Source organism: Mirounga leonina, unplaced genomic scaffold, assembly GCF_011800145.1.
Source record: "Mirounga leonina isolate KUSES-001 unplaced genomic scaffold, KU_Mleo_1.0 Mir_170, whole genome shotgun sequence".
NCBI classification, from domain to species: Eukaryota; Metazoa; Chordata; class Mammalia; order Carnivora; family Phocidae; genus Mirounga; species Mirounga leonina.
The window spans coordinates 37,455,274-37,480,974 of NW_023270433.1; the positions used below are offsets into that span (position 1 = coordinate 37,455,274).

The 25,701-nt window shown below is 41.4% G+C and overlaps 1 long non-coding RNA gene across 2 annotated transcripts in view; it reads left to right on the forward strand.

Moving 5' to 3' along the window:
* Positions 1-409: 409 nt before the first annotated feature.
* LOC118018034 overlaps positions 410-25,701 on the forward strand; it is a 172,020-nt gene continuing 146,728 nt past the window's right edge. For both annotated transcript variants that reach the window (XR_004681298.1, XR_004681299.1), the window contains exons 1-5: positions 410-646; positions 2,355-2,455; positions 15,343-15,457; positions 15,671-15,673; positions 16,570-16,722. This is a non-coding gene — a long non-coding RNA (uncharacterized LOC118018034). The remainder of the gene's footprint in view (positions 647-2,354; positions 2,456-15,342; positions 15,458-15,670; positions 15,674-16,569; positions 16,723-25,701) is intronic.

The window sequence follows — 25,701 nt, forward strand, 5'->3', positions numbered from 1 at the left end:
TACTGAACCAAAATTCCACTGTAAAGTCTTCTAGATAATAGGGTGAGTTTCCCCATCCAAATATAGGCAGACTGAGTTAAAGGAGAGCAGGACTAAAAATACTCTGGCTGCATCTGGAACACAGGGATCCTTTGGGATTTGGTTCATTTGACCACATTCCAATCATAATGATGTTGAGCATGGATTTTGTTCCCCAGGATGTTGAGTCCTTAAATAAATTCTTCTCACCCTTAGGATTTGTTTATTTATTCTAAGAAATCCCTCCAGGTTTATAAATTCCAAAAAATCACAAAAATTATACATATTTTCAGCAGACATTAAAGCTGTCATAAAAGACATTGATCATAAGAGAAATAGGAGGTGAGTGAGGGTGGGGGCATGGTTCCTTGAAATTAGTTTTCATTTAATTATTTTAAATGTAAAACCCTTGGGAATTGTATATGTTGACCAATGGTTTCATGTTTTTCTGAATGCCATTTAACAGATAAATCAAGGGACATGGGAATTTCATTCAGAACAATTGAACATTATTGACTGCTCTTGGTATGTTTAAATAAATGCAAAGAAGAGCTGAAGGAGAGATGACAGTATATAATAAGAAAATCTGTCTCAACTCTCAGATCAGAGGAATCATGAAATTTTGATGGTAATGGAAAATTTACTTTATACCAATAACTACACTGTTTGGGTTCATAGGCTATTCCTATTTCCCCCAATTATCTTGTTATTACCCAGCTTTAATATATGTTTAAGTAAATTAATTTTCAACAACAACCATGCAATTTAAGTGTAATCCCACAGAGACTGAAAACAAAACTGAACAACAGACTACTGTTCTTCATGGGGAAAGGCTCATACTAGTCACTATATGTCATAAATATCTAAAAGTGGACTCTCTTAGACAAGTGCAGATGAGCAAGGTCATTTCTATACTGAGTACTAACTGTATATGGAACTTGTCTATGGCAGGGGCTGGGCTGACATCACTCTGTCCTCTACAGGAGTGAGCTGAGTATGTGTGTGGGAGAGAGAGGGTGTGGGTTGTGCAGGACAACAGGGAATAAAGGGCCTAAGCAGCATTGTTAGAGCTGGTCAGCCCATATTGGGGAGCTGGGAATGACTGGATAACTAGGATGGGTCCTTTGGTGGTGATTCTTAAATGCCAGGCTGAGAAAGTCACACTTGATCAGAAAGGAGCATTGTCAGCTCTTAAGTGGTGGGAATGACATAAACAGAATGGAGAGACAGGTATTGGTAGCAAAATTGAATTTTCTTTCCCTCATGATTAATTAAGACACTTAGTAAGGGCTCAAGGCTAGATCTCATAAAGGAATGCCTAATTCACAGTGTAATTCTAAATACTGTTAAAAAAATGAATCATGAGTTGATACACTTGCTAATTTGACCCTTTTTACTTGTCAGAGGGAGGCCAAGGGGTTGAATCAACCATCTCAGCTTGTCTGAAACTGGAGCTGTTAGGTGGAAGTCACCTTATAGATTATTTATTTGTGCCATTTCATTTTCATATGAGGCAACTGAGACCCAGAGAGACTGAGAAACCTGTTTAAGGCTCCATCTTGCTCCCTTATTCCCATGTAGTTCTCTGGTAGAAGGACACAGTTTTAGTCCTGGGCTCCCTGTTTCTCTCTCTCCAACCCTACTTCCATTATAATTTTGGCTGACCTTAGTATCCATGAGGATGTGTTCTGTTCTGTCAGTTCTTTGACCCCCATTTTCTCCCATGATCTTTTTCTTCACCTGTCTCAGCTACCCATTTCTGTAGCACACCTGGGATATTATCATTACACATAACTGGATCACCTCCACATCTCCATGTCAATATCTCACTTTTTGATATCCACCCACCCCTTTTTTTAGTGAGTTCCCTTCAGTTTCCCAACTCCACCAATGCATTAGGTGGGATATCCAATCCACTGACCTCATTATACTTCACTTTCTTTCATACCCCATTTTTTTCCTCACCTGGCTTAGATGCCATGGTCCATCCCTGATATAGATTAATTTGCCTAAACTCCTGTGTCTTATCACAAACTGACAAATTATATATGTTTGGTATATTTGCTATCTTCTGCCTCTGAACTATACACTCTTTGAGGGCAGGGCCTTTGTCTGCTCCGGTCCCTGCTGTATTCTGAAGGCCTAGTACGTGGTTGGCACATGGTAGGTGCTCAGTAAATATTAGTTGAATGAATAAATAGATCAGTGAAAGTGAGCATAGTTTTCAGAGGGATTAAATTTTACTTTTGTCTAGAGAGTTTGGCACATGCTTCTGTTTTGATTATTTCTAATACTAAGTTTTAATTTTTCTTTAATTCTTTTCTCTCCTCCCACAGAAAGAAGACTCTTGTTCTGTTAGGCATTCCAGTGTCTCTCTCTTGAGCTAATTATAGGGAAGCCTGAGAATCATTGTCCTTGCCCTTCAGGGTATGCAGAGGTAAGGAGGTGAGGTGGGAAAGGGAACTTGATCATCATCTGAAGTCATCAGCTAAGCACAAACCCATATTATGTCTTGGAAAGAGATATATCAACAAAAGTAACCTACCGCATCAAGTAACAACTTCTTGGCATTTTCCCAGGCTTTCTAAGCCCATTTCCAGGTAGAGATGATCCAGTAGGCAATTTGAATATGTGCCAGGAACATGGAACAGAGGCTCAGATGGAGATGGAAGTTTGGGGACCACCACTACCTAGGGCTGTAATGTAGCCATAGATAGAGAGGAAACCTTCTAGGGAGAAGATGTAGAGAGAGAAGAGACAGCAGAATGCTGAGATGGCAGCCCAGTATTTCTGGAGAGCTCTGGTGCCATTAAATACACGATGACAAAGTGACACATATGATGAAGAAAACAAGGCAAGCATGTTCATATGCAGCGTGCCCCATCCACAGATACAGCTATGGAGCCACAATACCCATCATTTTGGGATTTAGACATGTATATGTGTTTATGATGATTTATATAATTAATTTACTAAAACACAAAATGAGAATTGTGACTTTGAAAGGGTTCATGGGACAGTGGTGGAGTGGAAAGGATCTGCCAGGGATGTTACAGAGTCCTTCAGTCTAGCCCCAGACATGGGGTTAATTGCCCTCCTGTGCTTGAATCTCCAAGCCTCTAGCATCCTAGCATCTCTGGGCTAGTTTCCTCATCTTTAAAATTAAAAAGGGATACTACAGGGTGCCTGGGTGGCTCAGTCGTTAAGCGTCTGCCTTCGGCTCAGGTCATGATCCCAGGGTCCTGGGATCGAGTCCCACATCGGGCTCCCTGCTCTGCGGGAAGCCTGCTTCTCCCTCTCCCACTCCCCCTGCTTATGTTCCTGCTCTCACTATGTCTCTCTCTGTCAAAAAAAATAAATAAAATCTTTAAAAAAAAAAGACCCTAGCTATAAAATAAAATAAATAAATAAATAAAAATAAAAAGGGATACTACATCAGTGAATCCTGGGGTGGTCCTGCCCCTAAGAGCAGGTTTTGTAAGTGGTCTGAAAAAGTATATTGAATTTTATAATCAAATTTCATATTTATAAAATTTATAAAAATCGCATGGATTGATTTTGTAGTTCATGCTTTTGGATGTAAAGCTCAATCAAATCCTCCTGGCTGGTGGGGCTAACATTAACAAAGATGGGGAACACTGGGACTCAGATGATTCCAAGTTGTTCAATTCTGCAGTTCTGTTCAGAATATCAGTAAATCAGTGCCTGGATGTTACTCTTGATCACTGCCTTTGATTAGGAGGTACAAGAAAAACAACCCATCTCAAAGACCCACTTTCGAACAAATAAAGAAGATTTTATATAAGACGAATTTCCCAACACAGTCTGGTAGAGATGATGATGTCTTTGGTAATTTTGGGTGACTTCCCAGTCCTCACTAACTGCACCCAATTAGGTATGGATTTATCACAGCATTAAGGGCAGATCTCACTAGTGCACCCCTTCATAGCTGGCTTGGTTACTGGATCCTAAAGGGATGATAATTATAAGTGAAGAGCCCCTTATGGAAACCCCCCTGCCTTCTAGGTGCTTTCCAATAGAGATTAATACATAGGGAACAAAGTATTCTCATGAAATAATTTCTCTTTGTGTTGGATGCTTAGATGGAGAAATATAGCAAACACGGAAGTACTTAGAGCAGACAAGATCCGAGACCTAATGCATGAAAAACAAAAAACCACCACCTGCTTATTTTATTGAAATACAACGTCAGTAATAAAGGCTGATTTGGTTAGTTCATGCATTTCTATTTAACTTATTTCTCTGGAATGCTCTTTCCTGAGAGTTAATTGCTGAAGCCATGGAAATAACACTTTTACATCTTTGATTTTAATTCTGTGTTCTGCTTGCATGGATTTTTAAGGGTCAGTTCTCATTTCACTAGGATTTTGGTAACTCAGTGCCTCTAACAGAAGTCAATGTGCGTCGAAGGTAGAAGACAAATCTTTACTTATTACCAAGGAAAGGGTTAAATGTCAGCACTGGATCTTGGGCAGCTGTGCATGAGTCTTGCAAGGAAGTGCCCAGTCTAGGGGGAGGTGGGGCTGGGAGAGCAGTCCTCCTAGGAAGCTGCAAGGGGAGGTGCTCAGGCAGGTAGAGGATTCCAACTCTAGCAGTGTTATGGAGCAGTATGATGTAGACATGGTTCAGAACTTAGGCTCTGGAGTGAGCCAGAGCTGGATTAGTGTCCCAGCTCTGCCTTTTTCTAGCTTTATGATCCTTGGGCAAGTCACTTTATGAGCCTCAGTTTCTCCATCCCATGTAATAGGGGTTAAAAACTGTACCAACTTCATAGGAATGTCATATTAAATGAGTTAATGCATGTAATGCTCTTAGTAAGTGCCTGGTACAATACAGAGCTCGATAGATATGTTGATGATGGTGATGATGATGTGAACAGACAAGGATCTTTGTTTGAAGGATCTGCCAAACCAAGGAAGCAAATAGGCAGCAGGTACCTGGCAGAGAGGGTGACCATTATATCCCCAGGCTTAGGTGCCTAGGCAAGGTCCATCAGCATTCCAACAGATTGTTCCCATTATCTGAAGGACCAAAGTTCTCTGTCCTCTAGCCTATTGGGTGGGCTAGGGTTGTTCAGTATGTGCCAAACATGGAGTTCCCCCATGTGGTTATTTGTGGAAAGCTCAGTTTCCCCAAGCACAGTACTTCTCAATCCTGGCTGCATATTATAATCCCCTGGGGCTTTCATAATAAACTAATGCCTGGGCCCCACCTCTCAGACACTGCTATAATTATTCAGGGGTAAAATTCAGGCATTAGTATTTTAGAAGCTCACTGCTGGATTCTGATGTGCAGTCCTGCTTGGAAACTACTGGCCTAGCAGTTTAACAAGTAAACTAAGCATTGTTTTAAGCAAGGGAATCAGTAAACATCTAGTAGCAGTGTAATTGCCAAACCCATAATTATTTAATAACCAGTAGGGATAACTGGTTCTTCTTCTGTTTGACCTGTTTCTAGCATTTGACACCATTGACTCCTCCCTTATCTCTGAAGCCTTTTCCTCACCAGATTTCCCTACTCGCTCTTTCCTCTTCACCTCCTACTGCCCAGCAGGCTCCCTCTCAGTTTTTCAGCAGCATCCTTCACACACACTTTAAATGCTTAGAGTTTCCTGGGGTCTGCCCTTGGCATGCTTTTCACTTGTTCTAAACCCTCTCTGATTTAACTCCCACTCCCAGCTGCCACCACTACCTGTATGCAAGCGTTTTCTAGTCCTGGAGTTTTAGCTCTCCATCTGTCTTGAGGTCTGGGTGTGTAAGTTCCAGCCATTGACCTGGATGTTCTGGGCCACCTAGACTACAGCTGTATGCAGTCTTTCTATTTATCCCTAACTGCCTTATGGCAATTCCTCACTTTTAATGCTTTCTTTACATTCCTTCTTAATCTCGCTCCCAGAGGATCACCTTGCTCCACCATCCCTCCTTCCCAATTATAGGCTCTAAAGTGTGAAATTGACCAATGTCCCCCCATTTCCAACTATCACTAACCTTATCAAATAAAGGCTCATCTTTACCTTGTTTCTTCTTTTTTCAGAGGAAGAGCTGTACCATTTGTTTTTCCAAGGCCAACCTCTCTACTTAGGTTCTGGATCCCATCTTGCTGACTCTTTTCATTTAGACATTGAATCAATACTTATTATTTACTATGTGCTAGGCATTGTACTAGGCAGATAATACAGCAGTGCATAAGACAGACTGAGTCTCTGCTTGTGTGGAGCTCATAGTCTAGTGGAGGAAGATAGAAAAGATACAAAGTAACAGGTAGTTATATGATGTATCAGGTGGTGATAAATGCTAGAAGAAAAATAAAGCCATGTAGGGATTGAGTGAGTGACTGGGAATGCAGTTTTCTGTGGTGTGGTCAGAACCCTGAATGAAGTGAGGGGCATCTGGGGGTGGAGGGAATGGGAGGCACACAGGCAGGCACATGCTTGGAGTTGGACAGACAGCATGGGGGTCAGTGGAGTGGGACAGTTGGGCAGAGAAGTAGAAGATAAAATAAAAAGTAAAAACAGGGGCAGGCTTATAGCCAGACAAACAATATAAACAATACCCTACTCTAGCAGGATTACATGTTACTTTTGTGTGAGGACTGAATTTTGTTCATTTTTGTGTCCCTGGTACTTCACCCAGTGCCCGGGACATGGTAGGTACTCTGTAAATATTGTTTGGAAGCCTGACTGCATTTTGTATTACTTAATTAACAATGAATACAAAAAATAACAATATAGTCATATCATGCTGTATTTATAAGTATTTAGCATATTACCAGGGTAGATTGTGAATATGTATCAAAAATGGACTATTGAGACAGAATTCCTGAGGGAAATACAAAAATATCACCCTATTTCTTTCACTGAAAAAAGACAAATTTGATTTTGGGCGCCTGGGTGGCTCAGATGGTTAAGCGTCTGTCTTCGGCTCAGGTCATGATCCCAGGGTCCTGGGATCGAGTCCCACATCGGACTCCCCACTCAGCGGGGAGCCTGCTTCTCCCTCTGACCCTCTCCCTCTCATGCTGTTTCTCTCTCGCTCGCTCTCTAAAAAATAAATAAAATCTTTAAAAAAAAAATTTGATTTTACCACTAGTATTAGACTCCAATAAATATTCATCCTTTATCCCTCTAGGGGGTCCCAAGCTTTCTGCAAGTGAAATGAGCACTAAATGTGCCTGGCAAATCACTCCGATTGTTTCTACCCTGTAGCCAGAATGGAGATCTTAGTTGGTTGCTTCTTCTAACAGCTTAAAGATTCAAATAATGTTAGATTTTTTAATCCCCCAAACTAGAGGAGTCAGGGTAAATTGTCCTTGTACCACCAAACTCCCCGTGAAGAAGGTAATAGCCTGCTCTTCCTAACACTCCCGCCCCCCCCCCCCCCCCCCCCCCCCTCAATGACCAAAGTGCTCAGTCAGTAAAAATTACAGGCAGAGCTTCCATTCCTCCAATTGACTCTCCTGGTATCTCTGTCCCTGATAGCACCCATGACCCCATCTCCACACTGGCTCCAGGGAAGCCCGGGTTAGGGAATGTGCTTGGCTTGGTATCAATCAATCATGGCCAGGCAAACAATACAAACAATACCCTACTCTAGGGGCGCCTGGGTGGCTCAGTTGGTTGAGCGTCTGCCTTCAGCTCGGGTCGTGATCCCCAGGGTCCTGGGATTGAGTCCTGTGCCGGCTTCCTGCTCAGCGGGGAGCCTGCTTCTCCCTCTCCCTCTGCTGCTCCCCCTTGTGCTCTGTCTCTTTCTCTGTCTTTCTGTCAAATAAACAAATATTTAAACAAACAAACAAACAATACCCTACTCTATATATGGAACACAGAACAATCAAAAGTACGAGTGGTGACAAATGATGCTACAGACATGAAGATTGGGCCTTGTGTGTCCTTTTCCTTGAGGATAATTAACTGTTCTTTTTTTTTTTTTTTTAAGATTTATTTATTTTAGAGAGAGAGCAAGCACGAGTGGGAGGGACAGGGAGAAGAGAGAATCTCAAGCAGACTCTGCGCTGCGCACAGAGTCCGATGTGAGGCTTGATCTCGCAATCCTGAGATCCTGAGCCGAAACCAAGTCAGATGCTTAGCTGACTGTGCCACGCAGGTGCCCCAGATAACTAACTATTCTAATTCATAGCTGATAAAGGCATGTTACCAAAACAAGTTGCTGATGACCTAAGACAAGGCCAACCTTGCCAAACTCAGAGTAACCTGAGTGCATCTATCTTTTTCAGGTAAATTAACATAACTGGAGTTAGGATTTCAACTCAAAAGGCAGAGAGATCAGCAATCTACAGTATTATAAAATTTGTGCATGACTGTTAGTAGGTGGAGAGCAAATCCTATCTGCAAAAGAAGAAAATGCAGGCGTTTGAGTAAAGTGGCAGTGAGCTTAGCACTTAGGCATGCTGTTAATACAGTATGTTGCAGTGATTTGGTTAAGTCCCTCCACCCCCACCACTTTTCTTTTTTTAACTTAAATCAGTTTCTTAGAGCTAAAAGGCATCCAGTTTAGCAAAAACAGCAGGAAATTGCTTTAGAAAGATATACTTCTTCATCTTAGGAAGTGTGTTTTAAAATCTGAAGTAAATAGGCCATATAGTTCTTCCCTTCCATAGCGAAGGTCATCTTGCCTGGGAGCAAGTTTTGAAAGTTCAATGAAAAACCCCTAAATCGAACTTGTAAATTATAAGGTTAAAACATTCTATTTATTTATTTGTCAGAGAGAGAGAGACGGAGAGAGGGAACACAAGCAGGGGGAGGGGCAGAGGGAGAAGCAGGCTCCCCGCGGAGCAGGGAGCTCGATGCGGGGCTCCATGCGGCTGATCCCAGAACCCTGGGATCATGACCTGAGCCGAAGGCAGACGCTTAACGACCGAGCCACCCAGGCACCCAGGTTAAAACATTCTAAACATTTTGCTTAACAGGAGTTTGCTGCAGGCAGTCAAAGCAGTCAGTCCCTAACCGGGGGTCAAGGGGTCCTCCCTGTTTCACTGATGGAGAAAGAGAGCATAGAGTTTAGAAAAGCTTAGAGTCATGCCTTGTCACTGCTGAAGACACTCTCCTGGGTAGGGGATCGGAGGGGGAGGCAGAAAGCCTCTTTCCAGCAAAGAGTCTAGTATGAACTCAAAATAATTTATCTGAAGAAATGAAAGTGCCACTGACATTCAAGAAATAAAAGATCTAGAATGCATGCAGGAATCAGGATAACTGGCAAGCAAATGAACCTCAGCCTGGGACTTCTCTAAATGAGTCTTACACAGCCTTCCCAATCATTGTGAGTCTCTTGTTATATAAACCCACTCACTTGATCGACAGAAACAGGGAGAGTCCAGATGTTAGGGGATGGTATTCCCATCAAACAAGCTGCCCTAGCTTTGATCAACACAGTCTGAAGCAACACAAAAAACAAAAACAAAGATTACCCCCCAAACCAGACCAAAACAAAAAACCAACCAAACATATCATAAACAATGAAGAATATTTTCTAAAGCAATTAACTGGCCCATCACTTTCCAGTCTCCCTGGCTCAGAATTCTGAGAGCTTCAAAAAATTGTGCTGAATAAGGAGGTACCATTGCTTAATCAGGTCTTGCCAATTATTTTGCCTGATTTAACTTTTTTCTACCTCACTGCCCCTTTCCTGTGGCACTGTGGGCTTCACTCCGCTTTCCAGCGTCAGCCTGCAGTACAGGGAGTGGCCAAGCTGCACTGGACAAGTGGATACACTTGTTCCTGAACAAGCTTCACACCACCTTCAGCAAAATTATAGGTCATTATGATGTCTACATAGTAGAGACAGTCAGAGTTGCATGTGAGTAGTTGTTGATGATTGGACAGTCCCTGAGACATGGAACAATATCAAATGGCAGTGGAACAAAGCTAGGAATTAAGGAAGCAAATAATTTGTATAAAAATTCTAACTTTCCTAAGTCATAATCTCCTAGGAAGCAATAGTTAGTGGTCTCCATTATGCCTTTGACATTTTCCATAGTGGGCACCTAGAAAATGCCTATTGATTTGGCTTGAGAACCATTTTTATTCAATAATAATGGAAATAAACTGGTTTTATACTTTTTCTGGGGGGTCAGACTCTTGGGCTTGACCTTTGAACCCCCATTTGTTCACATTGGTATTTTCCCTTTCCCCTTACCCAGTGAGAGAAGGAGGTGAATCTTGAAAGATGGTGTAGCAAACATGGAACAATAATTAGATAAAATGGTATGAACAATCATTATAATTTCTAATTTCAATTTTAATTGCATAAATTGAGACAGGAACAATGAAATGTTTCATTAGCCATCAGGCAAACTGAAAATAGATTTAAAATATTTATAATTAAAAAATATTTACAATTTATCTATTCAGTTTGTAATTGTTGAGAATCCAATCTGTGCCAGGCACTGTGTTAGCTCTGGAGGTTATGAGGGTGAACATGACATACAGGATTTCTACGTGCAGGAAATTTACAGTCTAGTGATATATAGAAAGACTGAGACCAGTAACCACGTTGAAGAGGGAATGAGGCTTCTCCCATTTTACCTTCATTACTTGACCTACAGGTCACGCAATTCACTGCATGCTTCATTGTGACTCACACAATTCCTTTTATTTCCACTCATTACTGAAAAATACTGCATTATGAAGTTAATGTTGATGAAACTATTGTGCTTGTACAATTCATTGTGTTTCTTTTCATTACTGGAAAACACTGCATTATAGAAATAAAGTTGCTATCATACATGACTATGTCATCATTTGCTTTGTATTTAATTTCTCTGATTGAGCTCCTCTTCCCTGTGCCTCTAATTCAGAATCAATGAACAAGTGTTTAGACCCAAACATACTCCCAGTAAAGGATGAGGATATTTAACAGATCTATTAATGGGTAAATATAGGACACTACGTACTTAGTAAGCAGGGATGCTGATTTTCAATAATCTCTGTATTTAAAGGATTTTCCTTCATTCACCAAGGGTAAGCTCATTATATAGAAATGTGAGTGAGGTCATTATACTATCTCTGATGGCCACTACTAAAAAAAAAAAGAAAACTGAAATAATCTTTTGGCTAAATTTGAAGTAGCTATTGCTTGGAGTTGATTAAAAAAAATGGAATAAGTACTTGGGATTCTAGGTTCTGCTTTGTTATGCTTTAGGAAAGTGGTGATTCATTTATGTTTTGGTCAAGGTCTGATGTGATGCTGAATCTTCATCCTATGCTATTGTCTGTTTTACTGTTGTTTCACAATTTGGTTACATGTCAGTGTGAACCTGTATTCTTACTGTATGTATCACCACAGCACCGGACAGCAATGAAAGTCACAAAGTAGAATATAGAATATACATTTACATAAGGGTAGCTTAAAAATGTTAGTTTCTCTCCTATCTTTATTAATAAGGATTGACCAATTAGTTATTCAACCTTGAGTTTGGCCAAGGGAATTATTTGGAATGGGGGGCTCAGAGCTAATCAATTCTGCATTATCTCACAGCATGTTAGAGCTGGAATACTAACAGTAAAACCACCATATATCGAATGCTTAGCCATATGCCAGGCATTGTGCTAAGGGCTTCACATGGATTATTTTATTACAGTAAATATCCTCGTAACATCCCTATGACCTATGTATTACAATCCCCATTTCCCAGGTGAGAATTGTTGAGACTCAGTTGCTTGCCCAAGCTCACATAGCTAGCAAAAGCCAGGACCCAAATCTCTTTCATTCTAGAGCTCATGCTGCTGGCCATTCACTATGCTAATTCTCATGGCTGGCAGAGAACTTCCAGCTGAAGAACCAGAGGCCCAGGAAAATTAAGTGACTTAGCCAAGGTCCCCTTGTTAGTAGCATTTTGGGGCCACGACCCAGATCTCTTCATGTCCTTTTGCTCATGGTGAAATAGAAGAATTGGGCTGTAGGGGCCACTACATCTTTTCCTTTATCAATGTGCTAAACTCTAAAGTCACCCTGTACTCTTCTCTTATATCCAGTTGGCTAGCAAATACTGTTGACTCCTCTAACACAATGTCTTACATGAGGTAGAGCTCATTTGATAGAATGGTTATGAGTCAGGCTCTGCAGTCAGATTGGAGCTGGTTTTAAATCTTAGCTCTGCCACTTGCCTGCTGGGTGATTTGGGGCAAATTAATCTCTCTGTGCGTCAGTTTTTTTTCATCTTGAAAATGGAAATAATAATGTTGTCTACCTTATAAGATGGTTTTTAGGATTAAAAGCATATGGAGAGAAGTCACACCCTGCCTCAGGGAGCACAAAAAGCTTGGTTCTTGTCCCTAAATTTTTCCTATTGAAAACAAAACATCTTTGTGTGTTTGCCAAAGGAATTTTGGTGAAACCGATAGTCGATTGGTATTGTTTTGTTCTGAAGCTTAGGATTTTCTTTCAGCCTGTAAGTCCCTTGTTTTATGCCCTTCTAATTATGGATGTTTGGGTATTTTGTGAGTGTGTTTATTATTATTTTTAGAAGATTTTATTTATTTATTTGAGAGAAAGAAAGAGACTACAAGCAGTGCGGAGTGGCAGAGGAGAGGGAGAAGCAGACTTCCCGCTGGGCAGGGAGCCCAATTTGGGGCTCAATCCTAGGACCCTGGGATCACGACCTGAGCCAAAGGCAGATGCCTAACCAACTGAGCCACCCAGGTGCCCCATGAGTGTGTTTTAAAGTGTGTGTGACCAAATGAAAATAAAGCAGGGACTATGAACATTAAAAAAACAAACAAAACTAGAACAATAACAAAAAGGCAAAAGAAAAAATGTGTATGGAGTACTTATGATGCCTGGTACAGCATATGCTCACAATAAATGTTATTATTCACACAACCTTTCCCTTTCTTAGCCTCAGCCCTGGTCCAGACCATCATCTTCCTACATCTGAACAAGAAAGAGTCCCCTCAGGGGCACCTGGGTGGCTCAGTCAGCTAAGTGTCCAACTCTTGGTTTCAGCTCAGGTCATGATCTCAGGGTTGTGAGATTGAGCCCCGGGAGATCCAGCCCCACATGGGGCTCAGTGCTCAGAGGGGAGTCGGCTTGAAATTCTCTCCTTCCCCCTCTCCCCCTGTTCCACTCCTGCGCTCTTTCCCTCGTTCTCTCTCTCAAATAAACAAATGAAATCTTAAAAAAAAGAGTCCCCTCACTAGTCTCCTTGCCCCTGTCTTTTGCACTACTATGAGATGAAACTATATCATGTTCTCTTGTTTAAGAACTTAATGGCATACAGCATTATATCCAAACTCTCCAAGCCTGTGTGCAGTGCCCCCATAACTGAATTCTTTAGCCTTTGCCATGAGTTTCACCAACTATACAGTTTGGGGGCATAGTTCCCACAAGACTGTCCTCACTTTAGACACCAGCCAGAAGTTTGGTGGTCCCAGGACCATCCTCTGGCTACATATTTGAGGGTCCCCATAATCACCCTCAGTTTTGATAATTTGCTAGGATGACTACAGACCTAAGGACTGTTATACTTACTACTATAGTTTTATTACAGCAAAAAGATACGAATTAAAATCAGCCAAGGAAGAGACATATAGAGCAGAGTCCAGGAGGGGTCCAAATGCAGAGTTCCCTGCATTCTCTCCCAGTGGAGTCATGGACGTTACCTCCTCCATATGTGATAATACATGCAAAGTATTGCCAGCCAGAGAAGCTCACTTGAGCCTTTGGTGTCCAGAGTTTTTACTAGGGCTTGATCACATGCTGCCTGTGTGTTTGACCTTTAGTCTCCAACTACTCCCAGAGGTCAGGCTAATACCTTTAGTCATCGTTTCCTCTGGAGGTCATTGCATGCCCTGAGGGCCCATCACAAATCACATTGTTAGGGATTGTCAGTGGCCAAAGCTTGCAAACAACAAAGACCTACCTATTAGGCAAGATATTCCAAAGGCCTAGAGGTCAATTCCTAGTAGCTGAGGGCAAAGGCCAGACCTCTCTTTGGGTAAGGTTAATTCATCACTGCACAGTATTATTTTCCATTGCTCTTCTGTAGAACACTGTTGGCCAAACAAGGTAATACCCAAACCATCCCACACTTTCCTGAAGTTCTTTTACCTGTAATAGTTCTTCCTTTACTTCCAGTATGCTTAAGTGTTATGCTTTTTATGAGGCTCAGCTGAAGTCTCACTTGCCCCCTGAAACTTTGTTTGCCTCAAGGTTTCCTAATTACCCACTTGTCTAACTAGTCGGTTGTTTGCTATGTTTGGCCCTGTAGTGTGGCTTATATTTATAGACTTCCCTGAACCTTATATCTCTCTCTAGCCCAAGTGTCTACCACAGAGTAATTGCTTATTAGTAATAATGATAATTTTCCTAGTGTCTAAGGCATTCAATGAAAATTAGGTACCATTATTAGCTGTTCCTTATTGTTTCTGAGTACTTGGGCTCTAATTTAGATAAGTTGCTCCCTAAGTGAGTCATTAGACCCTAGATAATCATTCGAATTGAGCATCAGAATGTTTGCAAGTGAAAAAACAAGTGGTAGATTGACACTTGCGGACCTTAATGTTTCCCCCAAAACAAAATGACCAGAAATGTTTCCTGGAAACAAGAACTTTGTGCTAGAATGGTTTAGCAGTTATTTTTACTGTGGTTTAGTCCTTTTGGCGCCTGGTTGGTAAGGACCTAGAAGAGATGGACAAACCCCATTCAGAGAGCCCTTTTGAAAAATAATTGATGTTTTAAATGCCAATGCTTTAATTTAAATTAAATTAATTCTAAATTAATTAATTAATCAATTAATCCCCAAATCCCAGGATTTTGCACTTAGTTAGGCAGTATTACTGTCTGCTGTGTAGACAGATGAAGTTTTTTTTTTTTTTTTTTTGCTGCTGGGTAGACAAATTCCCTCACCCCCACCAAAACAAAAAAGGCTTTACCAAAATGTCTGAGTTACTGGCTTTATTCAGATATGGACTCAATGTGTTTTTTGTTTAGACCATGCCTTGATTGTCATGACAACCATATGTGTGTGTGTGTGTGTGTGTATCTGCTGAATGGTATCTGGAAGCAGCACCTTCAGCATCCAGGCAGAAATAAAGTGGGTATGCTGAGCAGAGAGTGTCTCCCTACCCATTCAATCAACAATGTTAGAAAAGGTTAAAAACATCGTTTAGCATCACCTCTTAAATTAAAATTCCAAACAATCAGATATTCTCTCCAGCAGAGCAGAGCAGTCATACATTAAAGGTCAATGTCTAAGTGTCTAAGTTCTCATTCTTTATTATATCGATGCCCATTACAATTCCACCATGTTCTGATCCTGCTGACCCCTCTTTATCAACCTTCTCTCCTCCAGCTTCTCCATCCTCATCTCTTGGAGGAACTGCTAACGCCATGGATCACCACTCTGGGGAACCACTTACAGATTATACCATTTAAAGCTTTTGAGATTTTGTCACATTTCTCTAAAGGTTAGCTTTTTCTTTTCTTTTTTTTAATATTTTATTTATTTATTTGAGAGAGAGAATGAGATAGAGAGAGCATGAGATGGGGGAGGGTCAGAGGGAGGAGCAGACTCCCTGCTGAGCAGGGAGCCCGATGTGGGACTCGATCCCGGGACTCCAGGATCATGACCTGAGCCGAAGGCAGTCGCTTAACCAACTGAGCCACCCAGGCGCCCCAAGAAGGTTAGCTTTTTCAAGAGAGGTCATTCATCTTTGATCCAGGAAATCCACTTTGTTCACATTGAACCTAGGACTTGATCTTTATGTATTTTCTATATCTTTGGAAGCTCCACTGACTCTTCCGAGCTACTGGGCTGCTATTCCATAAGTACCCTTCTGACTGTATAAATGGTCTTGTGGAAGTTGAAGAATTAACATTTGATGTATTATTTCATTTTTTCTGTGGCCCTCAGTAACTTTGGCCCAGAGCTCCTATTCTTGGTATGAAAGGCAGATATAAGAAATTGACTCAAACATGGCTGGTTGACCGACACTGTTTCTCTTGTTTGCCATGAAACCGCATATGAGAGGACAAGGCTATTTCAGAAAGACAAAGAAAACAATGCTACCTGAACATAAGGAGGGTTAAACATCAGCTGCCAAGAGGCAATCTATTCACATTATGGACCAGAAATATTTATTGGATCAGTTTATGTCCAGACTACCCAAGCTTGGTGACTTTTGCTCTTAAGAACCCATTCCTGGGAGTTTTTCTGGACCCTGTGTCCTATGTGAACTTTCCAAGCTGTGAGGGGGAAGGTCCAGGTAAAGGTTTAGAATGGCAAGCCTCTAGTAGCAGCCTTAAAAACTTAGTCTGCTTTAGGGCGCCTGGGTGGCTCAGTTGGTTAAGCGACTGCCTTCAGCTCAGGTCATGATCCTGGAGTCCTGGGATCGAGTCCCACATCGGGTTCCCTGCTCAGCAGGGAGTTTGCTTCTCCCTCTGACCCTCTTCCCTCTCATGCTATCTCTCATTGTCTCTCACTCAAATAAATAAATAAAATCTTTTAAAAAAAAAAAACTTAGTCTGCTTTAGTTAACTCAAGTTAACTAAAGTTTGTCATTAATCTGTGTGTTTTCAGAGATGGTGTTATCTGGGGTACCTAAGCCCAATGGGCTCCTCCACACTGGGGAAGTAGTAAGCATGGCCCTGGATCTGGCTGCTGTGTGTAAGACCTTTGAGATTCCACACAAGCCCAACGTCCAGCTGAAAATCTGTGCTGGGATCCACTCAGGTAAGGCAAGATAGGATGTGTGAAGACCCTACCCAGCACTTTTTCCCATACCCCATTATGCATCAGTTTTCAGGGGAGATAATGTGACCCCATCTATGCAGGCAAAAAAAAAAAGAGTGAATATTTAAATTCCATGATTGTAATGTTAACATTCTGCCAAATATTTCCCTTGGAAATGAAAGCAAGGGAAGAAGATGAATATTAATAAGCACTGTTTATTATGTGCCAGGTATAATGCCAGGCAGTCATACGTATGATCTCTTTTGACTCAAGATTGAAAGATTATTATTTGCTTTTTACTTCTTTTAATTGAGGTAAACATACATATAGTAAAGTACGCTAATGTTAATTGCATAGTTTGATGAATTTTTATTTATGAATACATTCATGAGACCAGCTCCCAGATGAAGATAGAGAACAGTGGAAGCACCCTAAGACTCGATCATATCCTTCTCCCACCTCTCCCTTCCTGGACCTGTCAGTACCACTGCTAGAGGTAACCACTCATCTGACTTTTATCTCCCTAGATTAGTTTTGACTGTATTTGAATTTATGTATTCTTTTGTTCCAAATGCACGTATTCCCTTCCCCTATGTGTTGTTGCATGTAGCTGTTAAGGATTATTTTTTAAAGAAAATCAAACACCCTTAAGGCTGCAGGGAAGCATTTTGCATCATCATAGTGATTTGATTGATCTTGTCTGCTGGGGAAATCAACCAGATGTACTGCTTAGAAGAAGCCAAATAGCTCTTGCACATTTACATGTTAGTATATCAGAAGACATAGTACACAAAAAGACAACTGAGTATTGCACGTAGAGAGAAGTTACGTAAATCTTGGTCATTCAAACTGTAATTATATTCATTTATTCTGGGTTCCAGTTATTTAGAGAGGTGATTCTTCCCAAACCCTAATTTGAAAATGGGAATACATGCATTTGGGACAAAATTTAAAGGATACAACACAAAGGCTTGTAGGCAAATGTTAACAGCAGAGTTATTTACAATAACCCCGAACTGGAAACAACCCAAATATGCATCAACTGGTGAATGGATAAATGAATTGTGATATATATCCATACTACGGATTATTACTCAACAATAAGAAGGAATGAAATATTAGTACATGCAATAACATGGATGAATTTTATTTTATTTTTATTTTTTAAAGATTTTATTTATTTATTTGAGACAGAGAGAATGAGAGACAGAGAGCATGAGAGGGAGGAGGGTCAGAGGGAGAAGCAGACTCCCTGCCGAGCAGGGAGCCCGATGTGGGACTCGATCCCGGGACTCCAGGATCATGACCTGAGCCGAAGGCAGTCGCTTAACCAACTGAGCCACCCAGGCGCCCCATCACATGGATGAATTTTAAAAAATACTCAGCATAAAGGTCAAATGCTACATACTGTATGGTTTCATTTGTATGACATTCTAGAAAACACAAAACAATCATGACAGAGAGCAGATGAGTGGTTGCCTAGGGCCCTGGTGGAGGAGGGGATTGACTGTGAAGGAGCAAAAGGATATTCTTAGGGGGCTATAACGGTGGTATATCTTGCTTTAGTGGTTATGTGATTACATTATTATATACGTTACCTAAATTCATTAATTGTGTACTTGAAAATGGGTAAATTTTAGTGTATATCAATCATACCTCAGTAAAGCTGTAAAAATTTCTAAGCATGCAAAATGGTATAAACAATGAAAAGTAATTCTCCCTCCCACACCTTTTAGCCTCTTTGTCCCCTAGTCTGTGTATCCCCACCTCCCCAACCCTGTTTACCTTTTGTAGTAGTTCTTTAGATTTACATAATGGGCTCCTGAATAGTTTGAAAATTAGGCTAAGAATACCAGAATTCAGATGTCAAATTTTGATAACTGACATCATAACAGGTTCCCAATATTATTTGACCATATGCTCAGAAGAGTTCAGTCTCTTTCTTGGTGTCCCTTACTAAATACTTGCTATGGACAAGCCACTTTTTGCAAGGTTTCTCACTCCATTGTCAGCACAACCCCCTGAAATGTGGATTAATAGCCATGTTTGATAAATGAGGAAACTGAAGCCTAGACACATTAGGTAAAAAGGTTACCAGCTAGTAAATGCACAAGGTTACCTGGCCATTAAGGGGCAGAGCTGGGGTCCAAGTCCAAATCTGTCCTGGGCAAACACAAAGTTCACGATCCATAATGCATGGAGCTATGCTGTTGTCTTTATTTGGAAGGGATGGATGGGGGGAGGAACCGCTGGGTCAAAAGAGCAGCCTGTGTGACCTCCTTTCTAAATCCTGGTAGTTGTTTCAGCCCCAAACTTAGAACAACTTGCCTCTTCTACCCATACTCCACCCCCCATTCAGAGTCTTTGATTGGTACTAGTTCTCAAAACAGAAATATTCTAGTTTTGTCTTATTGTATGAAATTCCTTGGGGCCTCAGCTGTTTTCATCATTGTTTCATTTTCAATGAAAATTCTACTGCAAGAAATAAAGGTCTTACTTGTATGTGAAATGCCTTTTTTCAGTCTACATTAAAACTTCATCAAATTTGTTTTCCCTACTCTCTCTGCAACAGGAATAGGGGAAAGCTCAATAATGAAAAAGCCCTTCTGTTCCAAGGAGCACCTTCTCCTTAAAATGGTACCCTCAAGGGACGTGGGTAGGCAGACACACTTACATTGGCCAAAGATCAGCTGCAAGAGTTTTAGCAAAACAAACAAATCTTCTGAGCCCTACGGGTCATACCTGCTCTATTGCTTTAGTCTCTCTTCCATTGAGTCTGGCAAAGACAAGGTCAGATATTGGCACAGTATTGGAAATGACTTCAATTTGTAAAGAAAAAGGAAGGAATACAATGAGACTGCCATTGCCAAAAACATTCCAATGCTCTTTTAAATTCTCTGGTGTTGTGCTGAACTGTTCTCCCCTGCCCTCTTCAGTCAGTGGTCTGGCCTCACTCCGAAAGCAGTGAGCTACAATACAATGTCAACTCCAGGAAATTCGTGCCACAATTTCTATAGCTAGTTGAGCATCCATTCCGAATGTGCTTTTGTTCATCAGTGGGTGTGTGGGATGAGCAGACAGCTGGAATATTTTCCAAATGCAGACTTAAATCTGTACTGTCAAAGAGTGCCAGCAGCCTCGTATTGTTGAGATTAAGGGTCCGCCAGCCTCCCCAGCTTACATGCTCCATGAGCAGGGACAGTGTTGCAGTTGCTTTTGTATCCCTGCATGTAGAAGGTGCCTTAGCTCTCTGCCCTGCACGTAGAAGGTGCCCCCAAAAAGAGCAGAGCTGAAACAGATGACAGAGCCATCTAACCCAACTTGCCAGAGTGGAAGAGTCCTCCTCTATGGGCTGGGCAGGAAAGGAAGGAGGCCGGGTGAGGCTAGGACAACCTGGGGAGTGCTTGCCCCTTTTCAATGTGGCAGCAACCACTTAGGTCATCTGATGGATGCCATGTGGTCCTAGCATTTCCAGATTTCAAGTTTTCAAAAGAATTCCAGAGTCTAGATTTTTATGTGAAATTTCTTGAATTTTGTTATACTATTTAGGCAAAATATTTGTCTGCCAGCTGGATTGGACTTACAGGTTGCCAGTTTGGACTCCTTTTCTAAGCATTTAAAGGATCTAAAGATTTATTTTGGTTAAAAACCAAAAGCTTATTTCATAGAATAACCTAAGATAAGTTTTAATCATATTTCCCTCAAGTGGTAGTGTTTGACTAGAATTGGGACTTGGTACTAAGAACTCACATACTGGTGTGGCCCCATTTATTTAACCTACACATTTTCCTTAGCGCTCCACACCCCTTTCCTTCTCTTCCCTTTCCTCCTTATTGGGACAATGAACTCTGGCTTGCTCTGAGACCCTTAGGGTTTAGTTCCTACCCCAGTGACTGGAAGCCTGGAGTCCATCACAGGCATAGCTTGGCCCACATTATGTTTTTTCCTGCTCCCTTGGCCTCCCCTCTCTGATGGATCCTCCTTACCAGCATTTAAACATGCTCATGTCTCTCTACATTTAAAACAAAGTAGAACAACCCTCCATCAACCCCACATTCCTACCCAGCTATGGTCCAAATTCTTTACATCTTCCATTGTCAATCTTCTTGAAGGATTGTGTATACCTGCTACCTCCACATCCTTCCTCTGCTGGCCCCTGCAATTTGACATTCATCCCTGTCACACCTCTGATATGAATTTTGCCAAAGTCATCAGGGATTGCCAATGATACTTCCTAGTCCTCCTGGTCTTGATCTTTCAGTAGCATCAGCTTTGCTGATTGATTCTTCCTTCCTCATTTACCTGGTTTTCCTTTGACTTCCCTGATTGCTCTTTCTCAGGCTCCCCTAGGTGCTTCTTCTTTTGGGGGCTTAATATTGATGACTCTTAGAGTTCTACTCTAAGCCTCCTTCTCTTCTAACTCTACATACCTCCATGGATGATCTCAACCACTCCCACGGCTTATGCTGTGACCTATATGCTAGAGGCTCTGATGGTTTTATCACTAGCTCAGATTTCTCTCCTGAACTCCAGGGGGATTATCCCACTCTCTCAGGCACCTGCACCCCAACATGTCCAATACTAAATCCCATACTCTTTCTCTTTCAGCTCTTCTTCCTCTGGTTTTCAGAGAATGGCACCCTCATCTACCTGGTGCTCCAAGTCAGAGACTTGAAAATCATTCTTGACCTCTCCTTCTCCTTCACATCCCTCTCTTATCTGTCACCAGCTCCTGTGGCTCTATCTCCCAACTATCTTTCAGATCTGTCCCCTTTTCCCTATCCTGATAAGACTCAGGGGCAGGTCACTATCATCTCTTGCCCAGATTATAGTAACAACCTCCAAGTAGGATCCCCTGCCTCTGGTTTGTCTATCCCTTCCCACACTCCTTTATTCACACTCTAAGTAGGCTGACCTTTATTTTCTGTTTTTTAATTATTTTCTTTTTAATTATATAAACTTTGTATCAGAGTGATCTTTTCAAAATCAAATCTCACTCTTCTATTTAAAACCCTGTGCTGGCTCTCCTAACATGGCTTACAAGGCCTCTAATGGCTTAGCTGGGGACTAGCCCTGCCCCCACTCCAACTCGTGCCATGTCCACCCATATTAATCTCCTCTTAGTTTCTGCTTTCTTATTACTCCAGGCCATTGCTCCTCTTCCTCTGTTCAACACACTCCCAGCCCTCACTTTACCTGGCTGGCTTCTACTCATCCTCTAGACTAGGAGAGTTCTCTGATGTGAGGTGTCCTCCCTGACCTTCCTTGTCACATTGCTCTCTCCACATGGCACATCCTCACAGTGTTGTAATAGCTGTTTAGTTGTCCATTTTCCTCCAAGATTACAAGCTTCAAGGAAGGGAGAGCCATGTCTTCTTTGTTCATTTTCTAAAATCTTCTTTCTACAATAGATGCTTGGCCCATCATAGAGTAGAATAGGTGTTTGATGTGTGTGTGTGTGTGTGTGCATTAACAAATGAATTCCCAAGAACTCTTGAGGGATATTCTCAGATAAATGTTCAGTGGTGTATGGGAGCTAGCTTGTATCCATTCCTGAAAACCAAATGTACTTTTGGTGATGCCACATTGGTAGCTTGAAGTCAATCACGGTGGATGTATTTATACCATGGAAATTGGTAACCATTACAAATCAGGGCTCTACTGTCCTCCTTACCCTTTCCCTAATGGGCTTACTGACACACTGCTATATATATATATATATATATATATATATATATTGCTTTAGAGAACTATCTAGAGAAGCTAGAGCCCCTCAGCAATGTCTTAGAAGTGATTCATTATCCTAAGCATACAATTTGAGAACCTAATAATAATAATAATAACAACAACAACTACCATTTAATGAGCTCTATAGTACTATGTGCCAAACCCTGCGCTTAATGCTTTACATAGTCAATCTTGTTTAATCTTTGTAACAAAGCAGGCAAAGTAGATATTATTAGCCACTGTACAGAAGAGGACACTGAAAGTGAGATTCATCCACTCAGCTGGCAAGTAGAGATGGAGTTGGATGTCAGAGCTGACCACTGAGCCAGTGATCTTAACTCCACTCTGCTTAGCCTTTCCCAGCTGGTGTGTGGAGCTTCAATTCCTACTTCTCACCCTCATTTCTCCAAAGCTATCCCAGGGTTTTTGGCTGAATCTCACAGCTAATCCTCTAGCTGACTGGAAAAAACAACCACCACCCATGGGTAATCATCTTGCATTAGGCCAACTGAGATCTTGACAGGCATTTCATCCAAGATTGAGAAATAACCAGGGTTGTAAGAACTGGGTGTCAGCAACAGTGATATTTTGAATCGAGGCAGTGATTTTAGTTTCTTGATGACATAATGGTGGAAATTGTTCTTAAATAGAATTTTTCCACCTGCTGGGATAATATGGTCAGTAACTGTACTCAGGGTTTAAGTGTTTTAGGGAAGGTGCCAGGCAACCATCAACATATGACCTGAAGCCATCTCCCCAGCATCCCTTCACAACAATACTCTAATATTTGGTGGTTGTAGAGTGTTTTTTATGTGGAATCTAGATAATGTCCATAAACAAAAGCCTGTCTATTTGCAAGGCTCCCTGAAGAGGGCAATGGGCAAACTGGTTGCTGCCAGTGCTGCTCTGTAATCACAGCACAGACCTTGTCATTGCTTGAAACTGCTCCTTTTTTGAAATCCCATTAGCGTCCATGTGCTTGCATCCCTCCTCTCTCCCCTCGATAAATCTGTTTGTTCTTCAGCTGCATTAAGGCTCCTGTTTAACTGTTCCAGTCTAACTAGCTTTCCTGGCTTACTTTCTGACACAGCCTTGGATTCATGGTTAATCTCTGTAATGGTTTCTTATTGAAAATTCTCAACTACCTGGATTTTCCTCTGCACTTGCTCTACAGTTCATGTCTCTGTTAGTCTAACAGTCCCCAATCTCTTTGGCACAGTGGAGACTCTTACATAATCTTGCCCAATGACGGTGGCTCCCCTGAAAGAGCTGGTTTCCAGCATCTTCTGAGGCGTCCAGTGCTACCCTCTAGGTCTTTTATTTTCCCAGGTGTCTTCCTTTCCAAATTCCCTTTGTTGGCTGCTTCTGACCTCCCATCTCTCCTTTGAGCCCCATCCCATGCCCTTTAATCACTGCAGGTGGGACTAGGGTCTTTCCGTTTTCAGAGACAATAGAAGTCCTTAGGTGTGAACTCTCCCTTTCACCTTTAAACTTGTCTATAAAAGTATTTCTTTCCTTCTTTCCTGTTTTAAAAAAGAGCTGACCTTTTACCCTTATAAAGCTGATTCCTTCCCCTGCCCATTTAGTTTTCTTAATTGTTTAAAAATGTAAATGTGATGATGTCATTTCTCTGTCTGACCAGACATCCTGATTTCCTGGTCAACAGTATTTTTTAAAAGTCACCCAGGTGATTTGCTTACCTTTTTTGTGGCACCTCATTCTGTTCTCCCCCATGCTCTCCACCTTGACCCCTATCCTGCAATCTTCACAAGTCTGCCTCTTTCCCATACTTCAGTTTCAGTTTAAATGTCACTATCTGTGGGACGTTGTTTTCTGTCCCAGCACCCCATTTGCTCCCCTCATCACACATACTGTGGTTTATGTTGTTGGTCTGTTTCCTTGTTTTCGACCTGTCTCTGTACTGCTAGACTGGAAGCTTCCTGGGGTGAGAGCCCCATCTCTGTAGTTCACCACTGAGTCCCTAATGCCAAGCAGATTCTGACATGTAAGCATTCACCAAGGACTTGAGGAATTAATAATAGATAAGGAATTGCTTCTGATCTTGCCTTCTTCCTATGGGAACGTGTGCCATTGATTTTCTTTTCTTTCTAGGATCTTCAGGTTTTCTTCACTAATTCATTTTCTCAGTATAAAAACATACTCAAAACTTTCCCATATAAAATCAAGCATGTATAGGAAACTTCTCTTGGCGCCCCTCTTAACTTTAGTCTTGCCTTTTTTCTTCTATGAAGGGAAGAAATTTAGCCTGAGGTTAGAAAGTTGGGGTCTGAAATCAGATTACCTGATCAACAGACATCAAATCCTGATGTTGTTACCACTAGATTTGAGTTTTTAGGCAAGTTCCTTCACTTCCTTGTGCCTCATTTTCCTTATCCATCAAATAGAGATAGTAATAGTACTTTCCTCAAGGAGTTGCTATAAGGATTAAGTGAGGTACTGTATATAAATGATGCCTGGGTTCTAGTAAGCACTCTATAAATATTAACCATTATTATTACAACACTGGATTCCTTAGAGACATCTGCATTGACTCTTTCTACCATCTCCAACTTTCTGGAACCCTCAACCCATTTAAATTATTCTTTGTCCTGCAGCACTGTCCAATTCTCACTTCACTTCATCTGGTTGAGGCTTGTGACTATTGACCGTTGCCACCATCTTTCGCCTTTCCCGGCTTACAACTCACATTTCCTTATTCCCACTTTTCTGGCTGCCCCTTCCCCAGGTCTTCCTCACTTGTTCCTTCTCCTCTATTAGCTCTAGAGCTTTGTCCTCAATCTTCTTGTCTTTTCACTTTTTCCATTGTCTGTGGGCAGCTTCATTCACTTCCATAGTTTACAAACAACTCTTTGCTGATGAAAGCTTTCACATCATGATCTTTATCCCCAACCTCTCTCCTGAGCTACAGACCAATATTGATAAGTGTCTGTGAGTTGACTCCATTTGAATGTCCTACATGGACATCAGATTCCACATATCTAAACCAAACACCTTAACTTCTTAGCACCATCTCCTTCAATTTCTATCTCAGTTGATTACATACTTCCTATAAGATGTTTGCTATCTGAATCATAGAGCAAATCCTCTGAGTGCTCAACAAATGGCTGGCTGCTTCCTTCTTTCCTTCCAACCTCCCACCTTCCCTCCCTCCCCCTGCCCTGTGTCTTTCTTTCTTTCTTTCTTTTCTTTCTTTCTTTCTTTCTTTCTTTCTTTCTTTCTTTCTTTCTTTCT